General features: G+C 39.6%; 1 protein-coding gene across 7 annotated transcripts in view; it reads right to left on the bottom strand.

Annotated features, from left to right (window-relative positions):
• Positions 1 to 23,670, bottom strand: part of MRTFB (myocardin related transcription factor B) — a 213,264-nt gene that overhangs the window by 141,670 nt on the left and 47,924 nt on the right. The window contains exon 1 of one of the 7 annotated variants that reach the window (XM_027527412.1): positions 7,972 to 8,015. The exons of the other annotated variants lie outside the window; for them this stretch is intronic. The gene's annotated coding sequence lies outside the window, so the exon portion shown is untranslated. Of the gene's footprint in view, positions 1 to 7,971; positions 8,016 to 23,670 lie in introns of those variants that run through there. 7 annotated transcript variants of the gene reach the window in all.

Below are 23,670 nucleotides of genomic sequence, written 5' to 3' on the forward strand. Positions count from 1 at the left end.
GCCTGGTAGGCTACAGTCCATGGGGTTGCAAAGAGTCGGACACGACTGAGCGACTTTACTTTCACTCATGACTGAGCGACTTCACTTTCACTCATGACTGAGAGACTTCACTTTCACTTTCTTTACTTAGTGAAGTAAATCACTGGGCTTCCCTGATAGTTCAGTCCGTAATAATCTGCCTGTAGTACTGGAGACCTGGGTTTGATCCCTGGGTCAGGACGATTTCCTGGAGAAGGAAATGGCAACCCACTCCAGTATTCTTGTCTGGAAAAGACTATGGATAGAGAAGCCTGGCAGGCATGTCCATGGGGTCACAAGAGTCAGACACAACTTAACAACTACACCACCACCATCACTTAACCTCTCAGGGATCTGGTTTTCTAATTCTGAAAATGACAAAACGAAGGAAAGGGAAGAATATCTACTACATTTCTACTCAGTCTGAAACTAAGTTTGCTCTACACTCTCCTTAATTTTGCTCTCACACCCTCCCTGTGGGTAGGTTATTACTCTCACTTTACAGATGAGGAAATCAAAGCTTGGAAAAATGAAGCAAATGGACAGACTCGCATAAAGGCCAGGATTCCAACTTTAAAGCCCATATACCTTGCACAATAACACGACATTTACGTGCCAAAGTGCAGTAAGTTGGAGCAAATAATTGGGAGAGACAGATGTTGTGGGAGAAGGCAGTGGTGCAGAGGAGGGAAAGGCAGCTGTGGAATGCTCCACGTGCACCGTTCTTTACACACACACTGAAGGTCCAGAGCCTCAGGCACTGTGCTGGGCACCTGGGTTCCGTGACCTCTGTGCGTAGACCTTGTCGAGCACGCAGTTATGACACATCAGCGCTGGAAAGAAGCCAGTGGCCTCATCTGCTTCAGGGCGGATGAAGGAAACTCTCTCCTCTTACTGTTCCACTTTAGCAAACCCTGAAGGTGTAGCCGGAATTAAACTTTAGAGCAGAAGAAAATGAAATCTAAAGCTGTAGATGTACTGCACATAAACAAGACATGTTTTTGACATCAGGTTATAACTTTTTCAAATAAACAACTTCTAGGCAGGGTTTTCATTTGTAGCAGTTGAAGTTTTATGTGCAGCTATTAAATACATAGCAGAAATGTACTACAAATATACTGAACACTGACAATACACTGTATAGAAAAGGTTACATAACTGCTCTTCTGTGCTTCAAGTGGCTGTTGTAGCTGTAAAAATGCCAACATGGTGATTTATTTTTTAACTTGTTTACTGCAGACATGTTTCAAATGAACAGAACATGGAGCAAAGTGCATACTTAACACTCTCCAAATGCATTCTGAAGTACTGTACCTAACATTTATGTAAAGAGTGTTTCTGAAATATTCATTATAATCTATAAATAAAAATTTGAATTAGCAAAAGTTTAAAATACATGTGGCTTTTAAATCACTATATAAAAAGACAGAAAAAGCTAGAAAATTTTATTTGTTCCACAAGTAAAACAGCCAAAACCCAAATCTTTTTAGCTTGAACAATTACATTTTCCAAGTTGATCCAAAATGAATGATTCTCAGAGAATAAGAACTGATTGGAGGATTAATTTTAAGCTGAAATGATTCCCACATTTATCAAACACTAGGTTAAAAACAAACTCTAGTTTTGTTGAACCATAAATTGGCATTTGATTTAAAAGCTAAAAGTAAACATTTATAAACAGATTAAACAAATGTTTTACTTAACAGATAAAAAATATATACTGTACTCCTATTTCTAAGTTCTATAAGGCAGGGAGAGGAGTTGTGAGGGGAAGGAAGAAGAGAAGAGAGAAAGAGAAAAACAGAAAGAAAGGGGACGAGTAAGGGCCCCTCCTCCTTTTAGGAGGGTGGTCTTTTTTTTGCTGTTTTCTAAGCTCTTTACTCTTTCTGATATCAGAAATCAGTAGAATTTGAATTTCAATTTAAGCAAAGATATTAAACAAAGTATTGCAAAATATTAATACATGAAAAAAGATGAAGCTTAATTTACTTATCCAAGCTATCTTGACTAGTTAAGTAGCATAGCTGGGAACCACGAGTCCTCTGTACAAGTCCTCTAACTTATAATCCAGTACTCAGAAGAGCAACCCTCTTGTCTGAGGCAACCACACTAGATACTGGGTAAAATGAAAAACTCAGTTAACAGAGGAATCATTACAACTGATATACATAAATTGTCAGACATTTTCTTTAAGTCGGAGTGCAGAAAGAAAGACCCATGTGTTTGCCAGTCTTCCAATATAGAGTCAAGGCCGTCTCTCTGTAGATGTCAGCTCTCTGGCATAAACCACCACTGTCTATGACTCCTAGTTTCCATTTATTTAAAGTAGAACAAAAATTTAAAGGATTTTGAGCACAGTGTGTGTCTATATTTTTACAGTTCTGAAGCCAATTTAGTTTCTTGCCCACACTCAATTTAAAAGTATTAAGTAACATGGCTTTGTGGTCCCAGACATTTAACATTTTTGCATGCACAGTTCATCAGTTTACATAATATTTGGTTAAACTACATAATTATGATTACTACTACTACTGGAATAAACATATTTAAGAATAAACACAGCTGACTTTGGTTAGCACATAACTTAATAATTAGTGAGGGCAGAAATCCATCACTAGACTTCAGTGTCACCTCCTCAACATGCCCATTCAGTGTGTCCAGGAGTGGGAGAAGGCTGCCCATCCCACAAGCTGAGCAAGAGGAAGATGGATAAGGCAGGTTCAACCACGAAACATTTTTAAATTGATGTTGATGCCAAGGGCACCTCATACTGGAAACTTGGTCTTTTCAAGGTTTCAGGAATCTGTTAATACAAATTACTTCTTAGATATTACTTCATCACTGTCTAACTTTATGCAAAATGTGTTAATACTGCACTCTGAGACAACAGTTCAGAGTACAAACCAAATGAAAGCTAATATTCAGAGTTTTGCAACAGCACTCTAGCAGATGGTATAATTTTACCTAAGTTTCTAATGCCATTAGTTAAATACAAAATAATCTATTCTCACTGTAGCATGGTCCTTTCAAAATTGTTGTGAATTCTCTCCATTAAACACTTTAGCATACATTATAAAACTGCAATTTCAAACAGCTGTGAAACAACAGTTGTAGATAAGTGGTTTTTGTTGTTGTGATATAATTCACATACTATAAAATCCATCATTTTAATGTGTACAATTTTAAGATCTTCAGCAGTCACAGGTGTGCAACCATCACTATCTAATTTCAGAACATCTCATGATATCTAAAAGAGACCCCACCCCCATTAGTTCAGTTCAGTCACTCAGTCGTGTCCGACTCTTTGCGACCCCATGAATAGCAGCACGCCAGGCCTCCCTGTCCATCACCAGCTCCCGGAGTTCACCCAGACTCATGTCTATCAAGTCAATGATGCCATCCAGCCATCTCATCCTCTGTCGTCCCCTTCTCCTCCTGCCCCCAATCCCTCCCAGCATCAGAGTCTTTTCCATGAGTCAACTCTTCACATGAGGTGGCCAAGTACTGGAGTTTCAGCTTTAGCATCATTCCTTCCAAAGAAATCCCAGGGCTGATCTCCTTCAGAATGGACTGGTTGGATCTCCTTGCAGTCCAAGGGACTCTCAAGAGTCTTCTCCAACACCACAGTTCAAAAGCATCAATTCTTCGGCGCTCAGCCTTCTTCACAGTCCAATTCTCACATCCATACATGACACAGGAAAAACCATAGCCTTGACTAGACAAACCTCTGTTGGCAAGGTAATGTCTCTGCTTTTTAATATGCTATCTAGGTTGGTCATAACTTTCCTTCCAAGGAGTAAGCATCTTCTAATTTCATGACTGCAGTCACCATCTACAGTGATTTTCAAGCCCCCAAAAATAAAGTCTGACACTGTTTCCACTGTTTCCCCATCTATTTCCCATGAAGTGATGGCACTGGATGCCGTGATCTTCGTTTTCTGAATGTTGAGATTTAAGCCAACTTTTTCACTCTCCACTTTCACTTTCATCAAGAGGCTTTTTAGTTCCTCTTCACTTTCTGCCATCACCTCCTAAATCCCCCCTTTCCCCCAGCCTTTGGTACCACTTTCTTGTCTCTGTGTACTTGCCTATATTCTAGACATTTCATTTAAACAGTTTTACTTCCTTTCTAATCTAGATGCCTTTTATTTCTTTTCTTGCATTATTTCCCTGGCTAGACACTGTACAATGCTGAGCAGAAGTGGCAAGAGCGGACGTCCTTTCTTGTTCCTAATCCAAGTGCGGGGGCGTTCAGTCTCTCACCATTAGTATGCTGCTGGCTGCAGGTGTTTCACAGATGCCCTTTATCAGGCTGGAAACACTCTCTTGTATTCCTAGTGTTTGGGGTGTTTTTAACACAAAACGATGTTAGATTCTGTCAAATGCTTTTTCTGTATTTATTAAGATAATTGTGGGTCCCTCCCTCTTTATTCTGCTATAGTGTATAACATTGATTTTTAGATGTTAAATAAATTTTTCATTCTTGTGATAAATCCCACTTGTCATGGTACATGATCCTTTTTATAAGCTGCTGGACTTGGGTTGCTATAACCTTTATTTACAAGGGGGATAGTCTGTGATTCTCTTTTCATGTGCTCTCTTTGTCTGGTTTTGGTATCAATGTAATATCAGCCTCAAATAATGAGTTAAATATTCCCTTATCTTCTATTTTTTGGAAGAGTTTACGAAAAATTGGAGTTAATTCTTTAAACTGGTGAAACCATCTGGTTCTGGGTTTTCCTTTTTGGCAAGTTGTATCATCACTAATTCAATTTATTTGCTACAGGTCTACTCAGATTTTCTAATTCATCATGAATCAGTTCTGGCAATTTGCATCTTTCTAAAAATTGGTCCATTTCATCTGAGTTACCTAATTTGTTGACATTTCACTGTTCACAGTATCCCCTTAAAATTCTTTTTATTTCGTAATGTTAGTAGTAATGTTCCCACTTTCATTCCTGATTCTGGTAATTTGAGTTTTTCCTCTTTTTTTCTTAGTCTAACTAAAGGTTTGTCCCTTTTTTCAAAAAACTCTAATCAAAACCCTTGGTTTCACTGATTTTTTCTATTATTTATTTTCTCTATTATTTATTTCTATTCTAAATTTTATTACTTCCTTCCTCCTGTCTGCCTTAGGTTTAGTTTGTTCTTCTCTGGTTTTATTAAGATGGAAAGCTAGGTTGTTGATTTAGTTCTTTTGATAAGATATTCTTATCTAAAAAAGTTATGTAGAAAACTAGGGAGGAAAATTAGAAAACTAGAAAAGAAAGTTATCTAGAAAAGTTCTAAACTTTTCACAAAGTGATATAATATGCATCTTAATGCACAGTAACCACACTCATAAATTTAAAAAAACACTTATTATTATGTTCAAACCAGTTAAGGTTAAACATTCCCAGAATCATTTTACAACACTGGAGTATAATTTCAGACACTACAACCATACTACCTTATGGATACTCTGACTTCTTCAGAACATACCCGATAAGGAAAACATCTTATTCCTCCACAAACAGTCCTTTTTCACCTCAGAATTCTATCACAAGCTCCTTTCTTGTACTGAAAGGAAACCATCACTGTGGCAGGTTGTATTTTCAAAAGGAAGACATGACACTATCTTCATTCCTACATCTTCTTATTACAACGTGACTCTGGCATTCCTCCCATCAAAAGGTGAGGCCTAAGCTGCTTCTGCTTGTATTTAGGCTAGTCTGTGCTATAGGGTAAAGGGTGTTACATGACTTATAAGATTAGGTCATAATAGATCTGCCTAGGTCTCAGAATATTCATCTTTGGAGCTGCTGAGATGCCCTGAGGCTGCTACATGGTGAGGAAGCCAAAACTAGCCCATGAAGAACACATACCAGCCCTGAGATGAGGTGAAGAGACAGAAATGCCTGGGTAGCCCCCCTATTTCAGTCACCTCCCCTTGCTGTTGTATTTTCAGCCACTGTCTGACTGCAACCAAACCGGAGACAAAACCACAACTGCCCTCCTCAAATCCCTTACCCATAGAAGATAATAAGTAACTACTGTGGGTTTCAGCCAGTAAGTTTCGGGTGATATGTTACATAACAATTGTAACTTGAATACTTACTCTAGGTAACATGTACTCCTTAATCCAGGGTCTATACTTGGCACCAGGAAGAGAAAATTCAATTAATTTTCAAACAGTGGAAATACTAAAAAATTCATAGCTCATTCTCAGTGTTCTGTGAGCTTACTATCAATTCATTTGACAGTGTTAATTTTTTTAATAAAAAAAAATTTTATTGGGACAATGTTGTTTTAAATCACAGTTTCACTTTTCTGGTCATACTAGCATGAACTAATTAAAAGACAGCTTATCTACATTTTAATTATGAGACCCAGAACTGAATCCAGTTTTCCAATGATGGTACACATGAACTGCTGAAAAATGAAGGAAGACTATTTTACTCACTGGTGAGGCTTTTATTAATTTGCTGTGAATTTATACGTATGAACCTTTAACAAAATCCTTTTATGCAGGGAATGGTATACTACAGGATATCAGTTCAGAGTTAAGGTTCTGGAGTTAGATATGGAGACAAAATTCAGCAGTATCACTAAGAAGCTATATAACCTTGAGCAAGGTGTATTAACTCAATAAAGCTTCATTCTTTCACTTATAAACAGGTCACAGGACCCTAGTTTAAATTAATGAGATTATGACAAAGTTTAAATGTCAGCATATAAGTAGCTACTATTATAATGGTTTCTCCAATCATCTTCTTCCTATTTAACTGATTTTTTGCTTGTTTTAATTCCAGGTCAGAGCCTCACAATTATCTCTATTAAAAAAGCTCTTCTTATACTTATTGCTTCATTTATTATCTTTTAAACAAATAACCATTAATAGAAGATGTAATGGAAGAAAATACCCATTAACAATAGCAATGAAAAAGATACAATATCTAGAAATAAATGTAACTGGGAATGTACAGAATCTTTATAAGGAACTAATTTTAACAAATTACTGAAGACCTACAATGAAGACTTGAAGAAGTATATTATATTCTTGGACAGGAAGACACTATCACATAGATGTCTATTCTGCCTAATTCAACTTATAAAATTTAAATGATTGAAATAAAAGTACAAAAAGGAGCATTTTTCCTTTGAAGTGGAGTAGGGAAACTGGGCAAGCTAATGCTAAAGCCCTTATGGAAAAGAAAAGAAAAAAAAAAAGCAGAAGTTGCCTGGAAAACCACTGAAAGAGAGGCAAGAGTGCTACTAGCCTTAGCAAATATGCAAATATATTATGAAACCTCAATAATTAGAACAGTATGACATTAGTGTCTGAAGTGAGAGACAGAAAGACATGATACAGAAGAGAAGGTCTAAACATTGATACATCTATGCATGGAAATTCAGTATTGGAACTGCAAATTAAGAGCTTAAGAGATGGACTTTTTGAAGAAAGGGGGGAGAAAAACTTAACATAGTTCAGCAGGATAAATTGCTCATGAATCAGAGATTTAATGGTTAAAATGAGAGATCATAAAGGTTATAGAAGAAAATTTATTTCTTTGCCATTGCCGTTTCTTTGCCAATGCCATTGCCCCTCCATTGTCTTGGGAGTGGGGGAGACCTATTACCCCAACTCCTGAAGCCACAGAAAAAGATGAATAAATTATATAATTATATATGGTGGCTCAGACGGTAAAGAATCTGCCTGCAATGGGGAAGACCTGGGTTCAATCCCTGGGTTGGGAAGATCTCCTGGAGGAGGGCGTGGCAATCTACTCCAGCATGCCTGCCTAGAGAATCCCATGGACAGAGGAGCCTGGCTGTCTTCAGTCCATGGGGTGGCAAAGAGTCAGACATGACTGAACAACTAAACATATGCATATGTATTTATATGTATATTCATATCAACATCTACATGCCAGGAAAACCATAAACAAGATCAAAGTGATCAAAATGACATACCAGGAAGTCTGTATTTGCAACTTGTCACACAAAGGAATAAGCTCCTATAAACAGAAAAGATCAATAATCGAAATTTTTTAATGAGCAAAGGATATGAGTAAAGCTCACAGAAAAGGAATGTTCTTTTAAAATATGACAAGATGTCCAACCCTCCTCACAAAGAAAGAAATGTTAAAACTACCACAGGAAACCATTTTCATTTAGACTGGCAAAATTCTGAAAGTTTAATAACACAGATTGGCGAAATTGAGCCTTACCTTATAAATTAGAAGGTATAATTCTAATTTATGGAATAAATATACCTTTATAAAGTGATATAACCTTTACGGATAAAATTTGTCAACACCTATTAAGATTACAAATACACAAACTCTTTGATCCAGCAATTTATCTTCTGGGAATTTACATGTTCAAGATGAAACTGTAGGTGGGCCTTTCAGAAAGGCAGAGAAAAGAGCTCAGAAAGTCCTCTCCCCAAAGGCAATGACAAAACAAGACAACACTGCCAAAAATAACCTTTTTAAAACTCCAGAAACTAACCAAAGGCATATAACAAGTGCAGAAATATTTATTCAATAAAAAAACCTACTGTATCTTCGTTTAAAAAAAAAATTCTGTGGCATTTTGCAAATCACATATCAGGTAATGAACTGCTTGATCCAGTATATAAAGGACTCTTAAAATTCAAAATACAAGACAAAAATTCCAATTTAAAAATGGGCAAAACATTTGAATAAGCATTTCATTAAAGAGGATATACAAATTCTGATAAACACATGAAAATATGCTCAGTATCATCAGTCACTTGCACAGGGAAGTGCAATTAAAACCACAATGAGACAGCCCTTGACACCCACTAGAATGGCTATAACAAAAAAGACAATCAGAAGTGTTGGAAAGGGTGCGGAGAAACCAGAACCTTCACATAGTACTGGTGAGAATGTAAAATGATACAGCTACTTTGAAAAACCACTTGGTATTTTCTTAAAGTGTTAAATAAAATTTCATAATGATCAAGCAATTCCACTCCTAGTTATCTATCCAAAAGAAATGAAAACATAAAATCTACACAAAAATTTGTAAACATACATTCATAGCAGCATTGTTCATAGTAACTCAAAACCATAAACTTAAATGTCCATTAATTAGTGAATAGATTAACCAAATGTGATATACATTCCAGTGGAATATTATTCAGCCACCAAAAAGAAAGCAACACTGATATAATACGAACAAAACTAAAAAACATTATGCTACATGAAAGAAGACAGATGCCAAAGACCACATGTTGCATGATTCCATTTACATGAAATTTCCAGAAAAAGCAAATCTGTAGAGGCAGAAAACAGACTAGTGGTTTTCCAGGGTTGGAGGTGGGAAGAGGGATTAACTGTAAATGGGCAAAGGTTTCTTTCTGGTGTGATGAAATGTAAAATCAGATTATAGTGATGGCTGCCTGATTCTGTAAATTTACCAAAATCCATTAAATTTTACACATTTAAATGAGTTAATCTTAAGGTATGTAAATGATACCTCAATAAGGCTGCTTTTAAAAAGATACTATAATCTGCGTATGAATGCTTATAGGAGCTTTATTCATAAGTCTAAAAAACTGGAAACAATCCAAAGCCCTTCGGTTTGGATAGAATAAAACACTGTGGTGCATGCATATCATACGATACCACTGAGCAATAACAGGGATGAGCAACATCCTCTGTAACAAGAAGGCTGAACCTCAGATGCATTACGTTAAGTCGAAGAAGCCGCCCTCAGAGGCTTCGGTACAGGGACACTGTGGGAAAGTACAGAGAGCAGATCCCTGGCTGGCAGAGGTGGGGTTGATAACAAACAGGAAGCCAAGGGAGTTTTGGGGAGATGAAACTGTTGTGTATCTTGATTATGGGTGTGGTTACACAACCCTATATATTTGTCAAAAATCAGAACTGTATGTCAAAAACAGTGACTGTGGGACTTGCCTGGTGGTCCAGTGGCTAAGAATCTGCCTGTCAATACAGGGGACATGGGTTCAATTCCTTGTCCAGGAACTAAGATCTCACGTGCTTTGGAGAAACTAATAAGCCCATGAGCTTCAATGAGCCCGAGTGCAGCAACTACTGAAGTCCAAGCACACAGAGCCTGTGCTGTGCAGCATGAAAAGCCTCACAATGAGAAGCCCACAGACTGCAACTACAGAGTAGCCCCTGCTTGTTGCAACTAGAAAAAGTCCAAGTGCAGCAACGAAGACCCAGGGCAGTCCTAATAAATACTTTAAAAAAAAAGTGTTATCATGTGAATATTAAAAATAAATTTAAAACAATGATATTGTATTTGTTGCATATGATTTTCAATAGCAACCAATTAGAAACAACTCCAGTCATGGTCGGAGAAGGCAATGGCACCCCACTCCAGTACTCTTGCCTGGAAAATCCCAGGGACGGGGGAGCCTGGTGGGCTGCCGTCTACGGGGTCGCACAGAGTCGGACACGACTGAGCGACTTCACTTTCACTTTTCACTTTCATGCACTGGAGAAGGAAATGGCACCCCACTCCAGTGCTCTTGCCTGGAGAATCCCAGGGACGGGGGAGCCTGGTGGGCTGCCGTCTACGGGGTCGCACAGAGTCGGACACGACTGAAGCGACTTAGCAGCAGCAGCCAGTCATGGTCAATAAGAAATGAGTTAAATTATTGTACACCCAAACAAAATATTACTGCTACACCGTTATAAGAAAGAACGAGGAAGCTCTCACAATACTGACATGGAAAGATATATGATTTGTTGGTAAGTGAAACAATGAACTAGAAAAAGAGAAAAAGAAGAATATACACATATTCATTTTGCTAAACTGAAACTCTGAATAAAGACACAAGAAAGCAGTAGGACCATTTCCAACTGCGTGAGTGTGAACGGCATGTGCAACAGGGTGCCTGCGGTCAGAGGGGAGAGCAGATGCTAGTGCTGTTTGATTATTATCTTTGAACTTTGTTGTTGGTTAGTTGCTAAGTTGTATCTGGCTTTTTTGCGAGCCCATGGACTGTAGCCTGTCAGACTCCTCTGTCTGTGGGATTTCCCAGGCAAGAATACTGGAGTGGGTTGCCATTTCCTTCTCCAGGGATGTATGAAGACATGAATGGTAAAAAAAGAAACAAATTAACACAAAAATCAGTTTCTGAATATTGTTCCATCTTCCAATATATACACACTCAGTGCTGTGCCATCTGAAATTTGTCTATTGCATATTCATCTTAGTCAATGATTAAAATCAAAACTGAAGAGAACTAGGGAAATCCTTGCAATAAATTAATAAAAATCTTTCTTAAACTGATGTTAATCCATTACTACACGCTATCCTAACTTCATGAGTTATGTGAAGCACAACTGTGGGCGAGTTACTTAACTTCCCTAAACCTCTTTGTAAAATGGGTGTAAATGATATCTCTCTTCAGTTCAGTTCAGTTGCTCAGTTGTGTCTGATTCTCCACAACCCCATGGACTGCAGCACGCCAGGCCTCCCTGTCCATCACCAACTCCCAGAGTTGACTCAAAATCTGTCCACTGAGTCGGGGTGCAAATTAAATGTGGCAGTACCCGTCAAGTGCTTGGAATCAAGGTTGGCACTGAGCAGGTATTCAGTAATTGCACATTGGCTTTGTTTTTAGGTATGGCTGGTTCCTGGCAGATGTATTCACCTAACTGTCACAGTGTTCAGCCCACATTTCACGAGAGACCTTGTCACACGAGACCTGTGATGGTGAAAGCTGCTTGGGTTCAAATTTCAGCTCTGAAATTTTCTAGCTGGTGGGCAAACCACTTAAACTTCCAAAGCCTCGGGATCTTTAGTTAAAAATAGGGTGACAAAGGTACTTATGTCACAGGATTAAAAGGACAATTGAATGGATTTGAGGTGCAGAGCAGAGCTTTGAGCACATATTAAGTAGTCAACAAATATTAGCAACTCCTGGTCTCCCAATGCAATTATTATGGGAATTTTGTAAAAACTTCATGTTAAACCTCATTTCTAGCTTGTCTTGACCTTCTAGTACTTCAAACTTCCAAGCAAAAAAGAGTTTATTCCTACCACATGTTGTGACACACATACAAAAACATTCTGATGAATAAATGATAATATGCTTTTTAAATTTCCCTAATAGGCATACACAAGCTAGCTCTAAAAGTAATGGAGGTTGAAATCAATATTCATATTCTGTACTGTTTCCTATAATATTTGGGATTTAACAGGTTTTAGATTTCTAGATATTTGGCAATATAACATGGCTATATATATGGGTTGTTCTGAAAAAATAAAAAACTAGGTACTCAAACTAATTTCAGTGATTTTAAGAATTTACCAAGTTTTTTTTAAAGTACAATTAATAAAACAAAAACACTCTATATACTTTTTATTTCTTATAACCTTGTTATCTCTTCAGCTTTTTCCTAAAGTAGCCAGAAAAGTTCAGGATTTTGAATTTAGGCCTTGAAAGTAATTATTTAGGGTTACAATTTCTGTACTGGAAATGACTAAACCAATGAAGGGGAAGGAGCTCAGGTTTCTGTGTTTCATAAGACCTTTGTTTTTCAAGCAGCATCATTTTAATTATTTCCTGTAAATACATCAATGTCCTTAAGAAAAATATTTTTCAGATAAAGACTAAAAACCTTTAATCATCATTTGGAACATGATGGAAATGACCTCAGCATATTATAAACCTTCTAAAACAGATTTAGTGCATGAAAACTCATTTGCCAAATGAGAAAAGCAACTAGTTACATGGGATTACTAATCAAATTATTTTAAGAAGAAAAAGACTATCAGATGAGCAACAACAGAGTATTTTTAGAGAATTCTAGGAGATCCTGGCTGACATAACCATTCTCTCTTTGCCAAGCCAGGATTTCCATTAAACTTTGGGTAGGAATTAAGACTTCATTTCAAATGAGAGAGAGCCCCAAGTATTTATCCCCAGTGGAATTCTGACCATGAAGCAAAGATGGCCTTTCCAGAAGGGCTGGGCAGAGGGTGATGTAAGTCAGAGAGTGTGCCCATGTAGCCATTCACACACTTGCCCCTCAGGTAGGCTAGAGGCAGCCCCAACCACCAACCTATCCAAGGTGTCATGCAGAGGGCAGACACCCCTGTTAGCATGACATCCAGCTCCCTCTCCTTAGACAAAGCACTAGTAAAGCCTGTCAGCCTTAAATGGTCTTTGAGGCTGCAGGCAAGTGACTCCAGACAGGTCTTTATATGATCTCCTAGGCAATTCCACCAGGTGACTGGAACAGGGAATTCCAACAGGACAAAACAAAACGCAGATTTCTCAGTTTTTAACAACTCAACCCCATGCACATCACTGAAGTACTCAACACACTTGTCTGCAGCCTCACGTGCAGTACTTGGGTGCAATCTCAAAAACAACAGAATCATCTCGGTTCGTTTCCAAGGCAACCATTCAATATCACAGTAATATTGTGATATTGAAGAAGCTGAACGGTTCTTTGAAGACCTTCTAGAACCAACACTAAAAAAAGATGTCCTTTCATCACAGGAGACTGGAGTGCAAAAGTAGGAAGTCAAGAGATACCTGGAGTAACAGGCAAGTTTGGCCTTGGAGTACAAAATGAAGCAGGGCAAAGACTAACAGAGTTTTGTCAAGAGAACACACTGATCTTAGCAAACACCCTCTTTGAACAACACAAGCAAAGACTCTACACATGGACATCACCAGATGTTCAACACCGAAATCGGATAGATTATATCTTTTGCAGCCGAAGACAGAGAAGCTCTATGGAGTCAGCAAAAACAAGACCTGGAGCTGACCATGGCTCAGATTATGAGCTCTTTATGGCAAAAATCAGGCTTAAATTGAAGAAAATAGGGTAAACCACCAAGCCATTCAGGTTTGACCTAAATCAAATGCTTTATGATTATACAGTGGAGGTGACAAATAGATTCAAGTGATTAGATCTGATAGAGTTCCTGAAGAACTATGGATGGAGGTTCATAATACTGTACAGGAGGTGGTAACCAAAACCATCCCAAAGAAAAAGAAATGCAAGAAAGCAAACTGGTGGTTTGAGGAGGCTTTACAAACAGTTGAGGAAAGAAAAGAAGCAAAAAGCAAGGGAGAAAGGGAAAGATATACCCATCTGAACGCAGAGTTCCAGAGAAGAGTAAGGAGAGATAAGGCCTTCCTAAATGAACAATGCAAACAAGTAGAGGAAAACAATAGAATGAGAAAGACTAGAAATCTCTTCAAGAAAATTGGAGGTATCAAAGAAACATTTCATGCAAGGATGGACAAGATAAAGGACAGAAACAGTAAGGACCTAACAGAATCAGAAAAGATAAGAAGAGGTGGCAAGAAAACACGAAGAACTATACAAAAAATAACTAGGAATCATCACAATGGTGTGGTCCCTCACCTAGAGCCAGACATCCTGGAGTATGAAGTCAAGTGGGCTTTAGGAAGCATTACCACAAACAAAGCTAGTGAAGGTAATGAAATTTAAAAACTTAAAAGATGAGCTATTTAAAAACCTAAAAGATGATGCCGTTAAAGTGCTGCACTCAATATGTCAGCAAGTTTGGAAAACTTAGCAGTGGCCACAGGACTGGAAAAGGTCAGTTTTCATTCCAATCCCAAAGAAGGGCAAACTACTGTATAATTGTGCTCATTTTGGATGCTAGTAAGGTTATTCTCAAAATCCTTCAAGTTAGGCTTCAGCAGTACATGAATGGAGAACTTCCAGATGTAAGCTAGATTTAGAAAAGGCAGAGAAACCAGAGATCAAATTGCCAACATTCGTTTGATCATATCAGAAAGCAAGGGAATTCCAGAAAAACATCTACTTCTGCTTCACTGACTACGCTAAAGCCTTTGACTGTGTGCATCACAACAAACTATGGAAAATTCTTAAAGAAATGGGAATACCAGACCAACTTACCTGTCTCCTGAGAAACCTGTAGGTGGGTCAAGAAGCAACGGTTAAAATCTTAAATGCAACAAGTCATTGGTTCAAATTAGGAAAGGAGTGTGACAAGGCTGTGTACTGTCACCCTATTTAACTTATATTTGAGAGTACATCATGCAAAATGCCACATTGATGAATCACAAGCTGGAATCAAGACTGCCGGGAGAAATATCAACAACCTTCTATATGCAGATGATACCACTCTAATGGCAGACAATGAAGAGGAACTAAAAAGGTGAAGATGAGGATGAAAGAGGAGATTGAAAAAACTGGTTTAAAACTTAACATTCAAAAAACTGAGATCACGGCATCCGGTCCCATCAATTCATGGCAAACAGAAGGGGAAAAAGTGGAAGCAGTGACAGGTTTTACTTTTTTGCGCTCCAAAATCACTGTGAATGGTGACTGCAGTCATGAAATTAAAAGACACTTGCTCCTTGGAAGAAAAGCTATGTCTAACCTTATTGGGGGCCAGAGTGAGGTACTCTGCCCATGGCAAAGGTCATGAGGAAGGAGGCTCGACATACGCAAAGGCAGGATCAAGCCTCAGGAGTACCCCTGGAAATCCTCGAGCATCTACCCCCATAACCACAGCCTGCCTACTTTACTACTTTGTGCTCTCACCTACACCTCTGACTTTACAGGGGGCTGTCCCCCACCACCTCTTTCGGAGAAGGAGTTAACTTAGAGCTCCAGTTAATAAAAACTCCTGGGCATGACAAGAGTGTTTTAACCTACAAACTCCTCTGAAGGTTCTCTAGCCTGCCTGACAGGCTCGTCTGGCCACATGTGATTGCTCACAGCCTCCCAACCGTGAGAGGCACGAGATGCTTTAACCTTCTAAAAACAGGTTCCTTAGAAAAGTTAGAAAACTATAAGTGTTAAGTATAGTGGGCTGATTAGAAATTGTATTGGTGAAGGGTTTTTCATTTGTTGAGCCAATGTTTGTTGCTAAGTCTCCATATCCCCTGCCCTTACACACATTAATGAATATATAGAAGAAATAAGTATTAACCTTTGATATTAATCACGTTAGACCTTAGGCTAAGTAAATTCTTTCCTTAACTAAAACCCACTACACCCTCACCCTATAGGAATGTAACTTTATTTGGGTGGCGTCTGTTTTAAGAATAATCACCCCTGGAGAAATAAGTGTCCTGGTTGACTGACCACTGTCACAAGGAGAGGGTCATAAATTGTCAGCAGGCCCCCTGGCCAGAAGATGATGTAACACCTCTATGACCTCTGTATACATTTGTATGAAGCACCTAACTTTGATAAAAGTCAGGACTGCTGACCCCCTGTGACTTTTGCATAACATCTCAGTGTATAAAAGTAGACCATGGAAAATAAAGAATTGGGATCAGTTTCTCGAAATACTGGTCTCCCCATGTCGCGCTCTCTCTCACTCGAGCTGAGTCTCCATCTGGAGCGCGGAACCCGCCATGCTTGCTAATTATGCCTGGGCTTCTAAGATCCGACCGGGGAGGCCTCAGTGTCTCCTCTCCTTTGGGAGAACGGAAGGACGCCTGCGGCCTACGTAAGTGGTGCAGACTTCTTGTCTTGAAGTTTTATTGGTCTCCCGCGTAAACCAAGCTACTCAGCCTCTTTTCTCCACTGAATTTTCCCACTGAGCTATCCTCATTCTATTACTCTTTACATCTTTAATTAATATCTAATTGAAGCTATTGTATCCTGATCCTCGCCGACGCCGTCCCCGCTTCGAATACCCTGGATCAGCTGGGGCTGGACCCCGGCATAACCTAGACAAAGTATTAAAAAGCAAAGATTCCACTTTGCCAACAAATGTTCATATAGTCAAGGCTATGGTTTTTCCAGTAGTCATGTATGGGTGTGAGAGTTGGACTATAAAGAAAGCTGAGCTCTGAAGAATTGATGCTTTTGAACTGTGGTGTTAGAGAAGACTCTTGAGACTCTTGAACTGCAAGGAGATCCAACCAGTCCATCCTAAAGGAAATCAGTCCTGAATATTCATTAAGGACTGACGCTGAAGCTGAAAACTCCAATTCGTTGGCCACCTGATGCGAAGAACTGACTCATTTGAAAAGACCCTGACGCTGGGAAAGATTGAGGGCAGGAGAAGGGAATGACAGAGGATAAGACGGTTGGATAGCATCACCAACTCAATGGACATGAGTTTGAGTAAACTCTGGGAGTTGGTGATGGACCTGGTGTGCTGCAGTCCATGGGGTCGCAAAGAGTTGGACATGACTGAGCAACTGAATACTTCAATAAAATTAAACATTCAGCTCTGCAGTCACACCAGTCACATTTCAGGTGCTCAACAGACACACATGACTCATTACTACTGGCCTAGCCACACGGAACAGAACATCCCCATCACTGCCCAACGTGCTCCTGGGCAGTGCTACTCTGTATTCTTTGGCATTGTATAAATTTCTTTATAGCAAGAGAAAAAAAAGATATTTTTTCAAAGGAAAAAAGATATTTCCACTTTGGGAGGGGAAAAAAAACAGGTTTTGGTCCCCCCCTCCCCCCATTCTGTATCTCTTTTAATAAGTTATTTTTTGAACACTGTAGAAGCACCAGAAGCTTTGTGTTGTTTAATTGCTAAGCCGTGTCCAACTTTTTGCAACCCCATGAACTGCAGCACACCAGGTTTCCCTGTCCTTCACTATCTCCCAGAGTTTGCTAAAACTCTTGTTCATTGAGTCAGTAATGCCATCCAACCATCTCATCCTTTGTCACCCTCTTCTCCAGCCTTCAATCTTGCCCAGCATCAGGGTCTTTTCCTATGAGTTGGTTCTTCACATCAAGTAGCCAAATGGAGCTTCAGCTTCAGCATCAGTCCTTCCCATGAACACCCAGGACTGATCTTCTTTAGGATGGACTGGTTGGATCTCCTTGCAGTCCAAGGGACTCTCAAGAGTCTTCTCCAACACCACAGTTCAAAAGCATCAATTCTTGGGTGCTCAAGCCTTCTTTATGGTCCAACTCTCATATCCATAATGACCTTTATTCGGCCAATTTTCTCTAAGCTATTTAATTCTTACCAATTCAGTTCTACTTAACAAGATTTCAGATGCCACCAAAAAAAGGAAGACAATGTCATAATTTGAAGCATCGTGATATTGCTCTCGCTCTGTAACATCTAAAAAAGGTCATGTTACTCATTCTCAGTAGAAGCAAACACAGTTGACAGAAACCCTCTGCAGTTTAGACAAACATTTAAATTGAAGGTTTTCTTCAAAAGAATAATAGCATTTAAAAATAGTATTCATTTTTTTCCTGATTCAATTCAGTACAAAGTATAGAAGAAAAACAAGCCTAAAGCTTTAAAAAAAAGTGCCATTTTAACTGAAAAAGAAAATGGCAATGCTAAGAACAAGTCTTGAAATGAAGGCTGTAACACCAAAGCAATGAATGCTCATAATAACCAGTTCCTCAGGGCTTTCTCAGGTAAGAGAAGTTTGAAGCATCTAGTGAGATTTTAAGAGAATAACATTTTAAATGAAAAGTTAATGAAAAGGTCTCCAGAGAAAAAAATAAGGCACATATATAAGTTCGTAAGGAATATACAGGTAAAACTACATACAGGAGACTCCAAGTCCCCTTTGAAAAACCATTAACTACTGATGGAAAATCGCAACCCCAGTCCCTCCTGGAATCCTCATCAGCATCCAGTGACCCATGAGGTCCCACGGGAGATCTAACCTGTGCCCTAAAGTCCTCCTCAAAACCCTCCACAGCATCACATCCATCTACTTTCCTAATGCAACCACCAGACCCGAAATTCCAATCACAGCCATCAGTGAAGGTTCTTACTACGGGGCCATCCATAATATATACAGAGAGAAAGCCACAGTAACTAGGACAGTGTAGAACTGCCACAAGGATGCACTACAGACTGACGGAGCAGAGCCCATGTGCGCTGAGCAAACTAGAAACAGGATACAGTGGCATCACAAACCAGCTGGGGGAAATAAACTCTGCAATCAAAGACACAGACTCGTGCAACTGTTTCGATTCACATGGAAAACCGTTCCCTATCTCATTAGTTCAGTTCAGTTCAGTTGCTCAGTTGTGTCCGACTCTTTGCGACCCCATGAATCACAGCACGCCAGGCCTCCATGTCCATCACCAACTCCCGGAGTTCACCCAAACTCATGTGCATCGAGTCAGTGATGCCATCCAGCCATCTCATCCTCTGTCGTCCCCTTCTCCTCCTGCCCCCAATCCCTCCCAGAATCAGGGTTGTCCCAATGAGTCAACTCTTCTCATGAGGTGGCCAAAGTATTGCAGTTTCAGCTTTAGCATCAGTCCTTCCAGTGAACACCCAGGACTCATCTCCTTTAGGATGGACTCGTTGGACCTCCTTGCAGTCCAAGGGACTCTCAAGAGTCTTCTCCAACACCACAGTTCAAAAGCATCAATTCTTCGGCGCTCAGCCTTCTTCACAGTCCAACTCTCACATCCATACATGACCACTGGAAAAACAATAGCCTTGACTAGATGGACCTTTGTTGACAAAGTAATGTCTCTGCTTTTTTTTTTTTTTTTTTTTGTCTCTGCTTTTTAATATGCTATCTAGGTTGGTCATAACTTTCCTTCCAAGGAGTAAGCGACTTTTAATTTCATGGCTGCAATCAGCATCTGCAGTGATTTCGGAGCCCAAAATAATAAAGTCTGACACTGTTTCCACTGTTTCCCCATCTATTTCCCATGAAGTGGTGGGACCGGATGCCATGATCTTCGTTTCCTGAATGTTGAGCTTTAAGCCAACTTTTTCACTCTCCACTTTCACTTTCATCAAGAGGCTTTTTAGTTCCTCTTCACTTTCTGCCATAAGGGTGGTGTCATCTGCATATCTGAGGTTATTGATATTTCTCCCGGCAATCTTGATTCCAGCTTGTGCTTCTTCCAGCCCAGCGTTTCTCATGATGTACTCTACATATAAGTTAAATAAGCAGGGTGACAATATACAGCCTTGACGAACTCCTTTTCCTATTTGGAACCAGTCAGTTGTTCCATGTCCAGTTCTAACTGTTGCTTCCTGAGCTGCATACAGGTTTCTCAAGAGGCAGGTCAGGTGGTCTGGTATTCCCATCTCTTTCAGAATTTTCCACAGTTTATTGTGATCCACACAGTCAAAGGCTTTGGCATAGTCAATAAAGCAGAAATAGATGTTTTTCTGGAACTCTCTTGCTTTTTCAATGATCCAGCGGATGTTGGCAATTTGATCTCTGGTTCCTCTGCCTCTTCTAAAACCAGCTTGAACATCTGGAAGTTCACAGTTCACATATTGCTGAAGCCTGGCTTGGAGAATTTTGAGCATTACTTTACTAGCATGTGAGATGAGTGCAATTGTGCAGTAGTTTGAGCATTCTTTGGCATTGCCTTTCTTTGGGATTGGAATGAAAACTGACCTTTTCCAGTCCTGTGGCCACTGCTGAGTTTTCCAAATGTGCTGGCATATTGAGTGCAGCACTTTCACAGTATCCTCTTTCAGGATTTGAAATAGCTCCACTGGAATTCCATCACCTCCACTAGCTTTGTTCGTAGTGATGCTTTCTAAGGGCCACTTGACTTCACATTCCAGGATGTCTGGCTCTAGGTCAGTGATCAGACCATCATGATTATCTGGGTCATGAAGATCTTTTTTGTACAGTTCTTCTGTGTATTCTTGCCACCTCTTCTTAATATCTTCTGCTTCTGTTAGGTCCATGCTATTTCTGTCGTTTATCGAGCCCATCTTTGCATGAAATGTTCCCTTGGTATCTCAAATTTTCTTGAAGAGATCCCTAGTCTTTCCCATTCTGTTGTTTTCCTCTATTTCTTTGCATTGATCGCTGAGGAAGGCTTTCTTATCTCTCCTTGCTATTCTTTGGAACTCTGCATTCAGATGTTTATATCTTTCCTTTTCTCCTTTGCTTTTCGCTTCTCTTCTTTTCACAGCTATTTGTAAGGCCTCCCGAGACAACCATTTTGCTTTTTTGCATTTCTTTTCCATGGGGATGGTCTTGATACCTGTCTCCTAACCCTATCTCATACCCACACACAAATAAATTTCATGTGTATTAGACTTACACTGAAGAGCAGAACTCTTGGAAGAAAATATGGTAGGATCTCTTTATGATCCCAAAGTACTCAGAGTACAGAGAGATTTATTAAATATGGTATTAAAGGGCACCAACCATAAATGAACAGACTAATAGGTATGACTTGACTAAAATGTAAAACTTAAACACAACAAAGCACACCAGAAATGAAGTGGAAAGATAAGCTACTGGCAGAACATATTTGAAATGCAAAAATACCAACTAAGATAAATAGAATACACAAATAATTAAAGATATAAGGGGGGGGGGGCGGAAAGCAACCCAATAGAAAGCCATACCAGTCACAAAAGATGTAACTGAAACAGCCAAATAAACATAAGAAATGATGCTCACACACACCAGAAATCAAGGAAATGCACAACTTGAAATTAGGAAACCTTCGAAAACCTGGCAATACCAGGGATTAGCAAGGATACAAAACAACAGGAACTCTCAGAGGGTGCTGCTGAGGGCTGAAGTTTGTACAACACTGGAGAATGATCTGGCAACAGCTAGCGAAGTCAAGGAGGCACATGCCCTGTGCACCAGCAATTCCACCTCTAGCTACAAACTTTAGAGAAGCTCTTAAATGCGTACAAGGTAGTATGTTCACAGTAACGTCACTTGGTAGCAAAGCATGAAAATAACCAAATTTCCACTGACAGAGAAGGAACAAACTATAGTCTAATCCTAGAATACATAGAGCAAAAAGGAAGAATTACCGGTACACACTCCTACACAGATACATCTCAAAGGTAAATGAAAAAGCAAGTTGCAGAAATACATACAGAGTATGATGATACCATACTGTACAAAGTTCAAGATCCACAAACATTGTTGATTAACACATATGTATGTAATTAAGAAGAAAGCTAAGCATGGGAATGATACACACCCACTGTAGGACGATGGTTCTCTGCAGAAGGAAGGTGGGGAAATAGCAGCTGGGAGGTTACACAGGGGACATCAAATATATGCGCAATATTTTATTTTATACAATTTTAAGCTTTTAATGTAAAGCAGTGGTAGTAAAATGATATGATTTGACTAAAACGGTTCAAAGATCATATTATTCTCTATATTTTTCTGTATTCATGAACTATTTCAAAGCATAAAGTAACTGTATTTTAAAGAAATATTAAGAGAAACAGACATCGACATTTATCAAAATGGTTGTCTCCTGGTATTGAGCCTCTTGCCATGCCCTCCTCCAGGGGATCTTCCCAACCCAGGGATTGAACCCAGATCTCCCACGTTGCGGGCAGATTCTTTACCATCTGAGCCACCAGGGAAGCCAGGAATATTGAAGTGGGTAGCCTATCACTTCTCCAGGGGATCTTCCCAACCCAGGAATCAAACCGGGGTCTCCTGCATTCCCCAGGCAGATTATCAGCTGAGCTACTAGGGAAGCCCATGCCGGGAAAGACCCTGATGCTGGGAAAGATTGAGGGCAGGAGGAGAAGGGGATGACAGAGGACGAGATAGTTGGGTGGCATCACCGACTCGATGGACGTGAGTTTGAGCAAACTCTGGGAGATGGTGAAGGACAGGGAGGCCTGGTGTGCCACGGTTCATGGTGCTGCAGAGAGTCAGACATGACTGAATAACTGAACAACAACATTAGCCTCTAGCCATGAATGGCTTTTCTTCTTTCTTTCCAGGTCTTCTGTATTTTATAAGTTTCTTCCCCCCAAACCCAGATACTTCTAGTCCAATTTACTCTATCTTACTCCCAAACCAGCACTGTACTTTGTTGCTCCTTTGGTACAGAACTTGACATTGTAGTATGCACTGTCCCCTCTACCGGAATATGGGTTCTTGGAGGACCCACCACACACACATTCTCTTTTTCACATAAATTATGTACTGAATGCCTACTATGCACCAGATACTATGCCAGGAGCTACAGAAAGATAAATGAACAAAACATACACCGTTCCTTCCTCCATAGAGTTTAATCTCAAAGAATAGAAACATTAAATAAAGAAAAAAATAATTAAAATTGTGAGGAATACTATGAAGGAAAAGAAGAGGTGCCATGGGACGACATAATGGAAAGGCCTAACAATCTACATGGGAAAGGAGAAATAGGGACATGCCAGGAAGGGAGGGGTGGAAGGGCCTCTGGACAGTGTCTTTCCCACCAGCCTAAAGCAACAGGACAGGGTCGCTTCTGACCCGTATCTGTGCCCATGATTTTCATGGTGCTTTAACAAATGCTTCCTGGTTGATTCTAAGACACCTCTGAGCAATCAGCTCTAAGGCAGGAAAGAAGTCCTTAGGGGATGGCCGAAAAGGCAAAAGAAGTGGTCATTTGAAGAGGCCAAACAGAGCTTGAGTCCACTGTGTAGTAACTCAACTCCTCACAAAGCACTTGCTATATTCTGTCCATGGGACTTTCCAGGCAATAGTACTGGAGTAGATTGCCATTTCCTTCTCTTCTCTCATCCTCCTCATGTGAAAGGCTAACCTTTCTTTTCATTCTCCCACCCATCCCCTTCCTTGCCCAGTACCTTCATCCTCATTTACCCAATTCAATACATTTAAGTGGACTATGTGTGACAAGCTAAGTTTATGAAGATCCACGTAAGCATAACCTCTGCCTAAAAGAGCTTTCCTTCTAGACAAGTGGATCAACTTAGGGTGAC

Source organism: Bos indicus x Bos taurus, chromosome 25, assembly GCF_003369695.1.
Source record: "Bos indicus x Bos taurus breed Angus x Brahman F1 hybrid chromosome 25, Bos_hybrid_MaternalHap_v2.0, whole genome shotgun sequence".
NCBI lineage: Eukaryota > Metazoa > Chordata > Mammalia > Artiodactyla > Bovidae > Bos > Bos indicus x Bos taurus.